We start from the raw sequence: 6,016 nt of genomic DNA, 5'->3' as shown, positions 1-6,016 counted from the left end.
TTATAGCAGATGTAGCAAGACCAAAGCACAATGGGGAGACTGCATGAGTTCCTCACTGACACTCATGCAAGGTCAAAAGACCTAGATTCCAGGTCCTTGAAGAATCCCAATGCACCGGGTGGGCTACATATGGAAGATTTGTCAGAGGACACAGACAAAAGCAGCACAGGATAAAAAGATGTGAATGGGTTGTAATCTGCACTGTACTCACGTGGATGAGATTACAGATGCATCAAAGAAGCTTCTGGATGCCTATTGCATGGCTTCTGAAAATTATGACTGCACACCCTCCAGGTTCCTACTGAGAATTTTAGCAGCCAAAGCAAACAAAAGACTCTCAGCGTCAAAAAGTGCTCCACAATAACCCTGAGAATTGCTGTCTGAAACAATTGAGGGTAAAGGAGTAGAGGGGGAGGCTCATCCATATGCGGAACTCCCAAAGAGTAAAGTCCCTCTGTCAATGTCTCTCCAAAGTCTTGAAGTGTTTCCCAGGCAAAATGAGAGACTGACTGGCAGGGGTCAAAAAGGCAGTGTGTGTCAAAGGGAGACATTTGAACTCACATTTTCCTGATCCTGTGAGGCCACTTCTCTATATATTATGCCATGACTGCCTGAACTCACTATCACCACAAAATCTATGTAAAAAGTAAGGAATAAAAGAAGCATCTACACCATTTAGGTGTTTTGGGGTACAGCAGCTGGCCCTAGCATGAAATCCCTTTGGATACAATAGAACATACAAATGGAGGTTTGGGGGGAGTTGAGGGGAGGGGAATGAACAGCTTTTTAACCGCATGGAGAAGTCAACAGAAAAACAGCATTTTATCCAGGGGCTGGTGATACACTGGACCTGGAGCCAGGAAGACCGGAGTTCAAATCCAACCTCAGATATGTCCTAGCTATGTGATCTTTGGAAAGACACTGTTTGCCTGTTTCCTCGATGGAAAGAGGGAAATCATAATAGTGTCTACGTGCAGATTTCTCACAAAGATCAAATGAGATAATTGTAAAGCACTTAGCACAGTGTCTGGCACATAGTAGGGACTCTAGCTATTATTATTATAAACTACTTCATCAACTTACAACTTAATTAATTTTAAGTACAGCAGGAGAGTTCACTATTCTAAAAGTATACCAAAGTAGAACATTTTGTAATTATTTTATACTAATCGACCCCCTAATTGACATTCTTCTGTAATTGAGATTTGTAGTTCTCTACTCAGGGTATAATATAGTGAGAACACAAACACGTGTAACAATGCATTTTCCTCACAACGTCACCGAGACATTAACTTTCCCTTCTGCAGAAGAAAAAACAGGCTCCGAGTGGCTTGATCTTTTCATACATACACAGTCAGCAAGTGTTTGAGGTGGGATTCTAGCCCTGGTCTCCTGACACCCAATCCAACCCTGCCTTCCCCATGTTGCCCTGCTTTTCAATCACTATTGACAGAAAGCACTTTGCAGGAGAAAAAATGTTTCATATGAAGAAAAGTTACAAAGCTAGCTAGCTTTTTATGTGGATGTGGATTTCTTTACTCTCTTTATTCATCTATCCTTTCCCCTCCTTTTCTGTAAACATTCCACAAGATTTCCCCTCTTGTTCACTTAATTACAAATACTACCACCCACTTTAAAGTTTGCAAAGAATTTTACTTATAAAAACATCATTAAGTTACTAAATATTACCATATCCATACAAAATGGGGAGCAGCATAAATGCTTATTAATTTGACTTGACTTTATAGAAAAGGAAAATGAGGTTTCTCAAAAGGCTGCGTGACTTACCCGTCACTTTTATCTCAATTTGTTTCCCCCATTCTGTAAAGAGGCACTATTTCAATTCTCCCAAAGAAGAATCATGAAACTCTAGCAACTCCAGATTAACTAATCTGCCAGGTCATCTGGCCCTGCGACATAAAACTGCTTTCTAAAATTTATCCAGTTCAGTTATCTCACCCAATAACATTTCTACCATTTCCTACAGAAAATGGTTCTCCAATTCAACAGCATTAATAACAGCTAGCATTTATAGGGCACATTAAGGGTTGTAGTGTGCTTTACCTAGACTATCTAATATGATCCTCACCACCACCCTGGGAGGTAGGTAGGTAATTATTACCCCCATTTTGCAAATGGGGAAACTAAGGCTTTCCCAGGGTTTGTGTCTGAGGCAGAATTCCAACAGTCTTCCAGTGTACTACTGATAATCAGAAATAAGCAGAAATGCTAGAGGGCCCTCATCATCTCTGCCTAGGCTATTGTAATGGTGTTCAGGTGTTTGTGCCTGCCCCAAGTCTCTCCTTGCTCCAATCCAGCCTCCATTCAGCCACTAAAGTGATTTTCCTAAAGGCTGTTCCAACCTAATCAATATTTATTAAACACCTACTGCGTGTGCCCGAACCTGTACTAAGCACTGAGGATAGAAAAAGAGGTAAAAGACAGTCCCTCTCTACCCTCAAGGAGCTTAAAGGGGAGGACAATATGCAAACAAATGTATGCAAAGCAAACTATAGACAAGATAAATAGGAAATAACAGAGGAAAGGCAATGGGCATACAAGTGGGTTGGGGAAGGCTTCCTGTAGTAGGATTTTAGTTGGGGCAGTTAGAAGGCACCCTGGATAGAGTGTGAGTGTGGGGGGTGGGGTGGGCAGGGGGGATATAGTAAATGATTAATACACATTCATTAACTGATATGCTTCCTCATCCTTGGTGTCTACACTTTTGAGCAGGTGAAAACTGCCCTTCCATTACCCCTTCCTTAGCTATAAGCTTTTCAGGTTCAGAACTCAATGATATCAATACAATTTAAAAAAAAATAAACTGTTTTGTGTAAGAAGAAAAAAATCCTGTGAGACAGTCAAGATAGATGTTTCCTTTTGACAGATGTATAAACTGAGACTCAGAAGCAGAGGATTCAATGACTTGCTTAGATTACATTACTAAATCTGGGCCTAGAACACTAGTATTGTGAAAAGACAATGGAGCATAATTTATAATGATACCGAGGCTCCACCATTTGGGCAAGTCACATCTCTCAAAATCTTCACAATGGGGATGAGACTCATCACTTATGTCACAGGGCTGTCATGAGACAAGTGTTTTTGAAATCCTAAAGAATCTTATAAATGGGAGTTAAATTTACAACTCCAGAGATCCATGTCTAATATTCACTGGCTCAATCCCATAATTATTCTGTTTCTCTTTTCTCTTTCATCTATGTGTTCCCCAACAAACAATACTGTAGGAAGAACTGACAGACTAGGGGAACTATCACCTCCAAAACCCTCAAAAAAACTGCATAGTCCAAAATCATATTCACCTTTTAAAAGTCACTTTTTTTTATCTTCTGCATATACCTTCGCATTGAACTTATTTACACAATAGTCAAGTTGTAAGGAAGAACTACGACCAATGGAATGAATCATGAGAAAGAGGAAACAGAACCAAAACAAAAAACAAAAACAAAAAAGAAAAAAATAAAGGAGAGCATACAGTTTCCCTCAATCTGCATTCAGACTCCATAGCTCTCTCTCTGCATGGAGATAGCTCTCTCCATCATGAGTCCTTTGGAGCTGTCTTTGAACCTTGCATTGCTGAGAAGAGCGAAGTCTACCAATGCTGGTCATCACAGAATCAATATATCTGTGGTTGTGTATAATGTTTGAACCCTACCACCAAAACCACTTCATTCTTTCAGTACGTGAGCTTGTTCACCAATACACACCTTTACTTTGAACTGAACTGTTCTTTTCATTAGTATGTATTTTTTCAGATATTGTTAGTTTATAAATCTACAGGTTCTCTTCTTTCAGGTGCTCTGTTTCTTTGTTCTCAAAGCTGTTGCCCTGAAGTTTCCGTCTTGTGGCTTTAACACATGCCAAAGCTAGCCTAGTCACCAAACTCTGTTCTAACACTGTAAAAAACTATTCTAAAATCTAATAAAGGAAAACCTTACTGACTCCAAGGCATTAATTCAAAAAGCACAAAAATTTCTACCATTATTAAGCAGAAGTACATCAGGAAGAAGAGGATAAATAGATGAGATTATGGGGGATATAACAGCATGCATTCATCTGGCAATAAACAAGTCTTATTTAACTATTAGTAAAAAATCTATAGACAACTAAAATTTAAAATAATGCACCTTACTAGGCTACAGTGGCACCAACTCTGCCTCTCATATTTGCCTGAGCAAATGATTTGCCACTCTATGAATTTCAGCTTCCTCTTTCAGTCATGTCCAACTCTTCTGACCCTATTTGGGCTTTCCTTGGCAAAGATACTGCAGAGATTTGCCATTCCCTTCTCCAGCTCATTTTATAGATGAAGAAACTGAGGCAAACAGGGTTAAGTGACTTGTCCAGGGTCACATAGCTAGGAAGTATCTGAGGCTAAATTTGATCTCATGAGAATGATTTTTCCTGACTCTCAGCCTGATACTCTGCGCCACCTCGTTGCCCCAAACACTCAGTTTCTTCATCTGTCTATAAGATGACCCTTAATACCTACATAACAAAAGTTAAATCCTTTATTCTCTGTGAGCCGCCATTTCCTCAACTCAAAAATGAGATGGTTGAACTAGATAGTATCTTGGGGCCCTTCTACCTCTACAACTGTATATAATCTTATGACTGCCTCCATTCTACTAGACTGCCTATGTGGAAGGCATGGATCATTGCAAGACAATACAAAATTGATTTGTGACAGTGCTTTTTGTCTAAGGTTAGGACACCAAGTAAACAAAAGTATCACTGGAAGGCAAGCATATTCTACTGGAAATAAGGTGACTTGGTTTTGTCCTATTTCTGCCATCAATATTGGGTGTGATATTGGGTGATATTGGGTGACCATCATCAATAATAACAGCAACTCCCATTTCTGTAGCAACTTAAGATTCATAAAGCACTTGGAGAGAACTAAAAAGAGCCTTCACCATTCCACCCTCCCAACCTCTAAATTGCTGATCCTCATGACTACCCTATTTCTAGTAATGGCACCACCATTCTGTATTATCCAGGCTCTTTGTCATTTTTGGATATGGTGTTGATGTTGGAAGAGTGGAAGCAATTAATCCATTAATCCTCAAATGCTGCTGACTCTCCCTTTGTAACATCACAATTATCAGCCCATCTGCTGTTCCTGTCCTACCACCATGATGCTAACTCATCCCTTCTCTACAGTAGTATCCTTCTCACAAATCCCTTTATTTGGTTCTCACCATTCCAAACCATCTTATATAGCACTACTGGATTAACCCTCCAAATGCACAAAGGTTGGTCATTAACAGCCCAGCTCAAAATCCTGCAATGGCTCCCTCCCCTTGATGACAGAAGAAAGTCCAAACTGCTTATCCTGGCATTTAAATCCTTCACAATCTTGCCCATTCTCTTGTTCCTATTATGTCCTGAAACCATTAGCTGCTTACCTATAATCCCTGTACAAAATATATGTTATGCTATGAACTGAACATGTATGTCATGGTCAGAACAGTAACAAATACATAATGGTGATTTATGTGTTAACATCATCTTTGCTGATATAATTCAAAAAAATTAAATTAGGCACCTTCCCAATTTCTGGGAATATTGTGCTTATTCTTAATAAAACTGATTTTACTGCCCTTGTGTCACTTGGCAGATTTATTTTCTTAATGTCTGCTCTATGACTCTATAAAATATTACTATGAAACTTAAGGACTGTCATTGCCAAGATCACTACCCTTATACTAATAAATTACCATTTGTCATAAACTATACCTAATAAAATCATAGAATCTTAAAGTTGTTAGGGCTTTAAGAGGTCATCTGGTCAGTGTCTTTTATTCATATGACTATAATATTGTGCTTTCTACTTTTTCCTTGAATCCCTTCTCTTATTTTAAAGAGAGGAAATGTCACACGGTAGAAAGGGGGCCTCAGAGATAGGAAGGCCCAGTTAAGTATGATGTCTGACACAATACAGGACCCTTGACTCAGTGCCCTAATGCAATTCTCAAAAAAACTGTGAGTTGCA

This window comes from Trichosurus vulpecula, chromosome 1 (assembly GCF_011100635.1).
Source record: "Trichosurus vulpecula isolate mTriVul1 chromosome 1, mTriVul1.pri, whole genome shotgun sequence".
NCBI classification, from domain to species: domain Eukaryota; kingdom Metazoa; phylum Chordata; class Mammalia; order Diprotodontia; family Phalangeridae; genus Trichosurus; species Trichosurus vulpecula.
Note: the sequence above shows the minus strand (reverse complement) of the source record.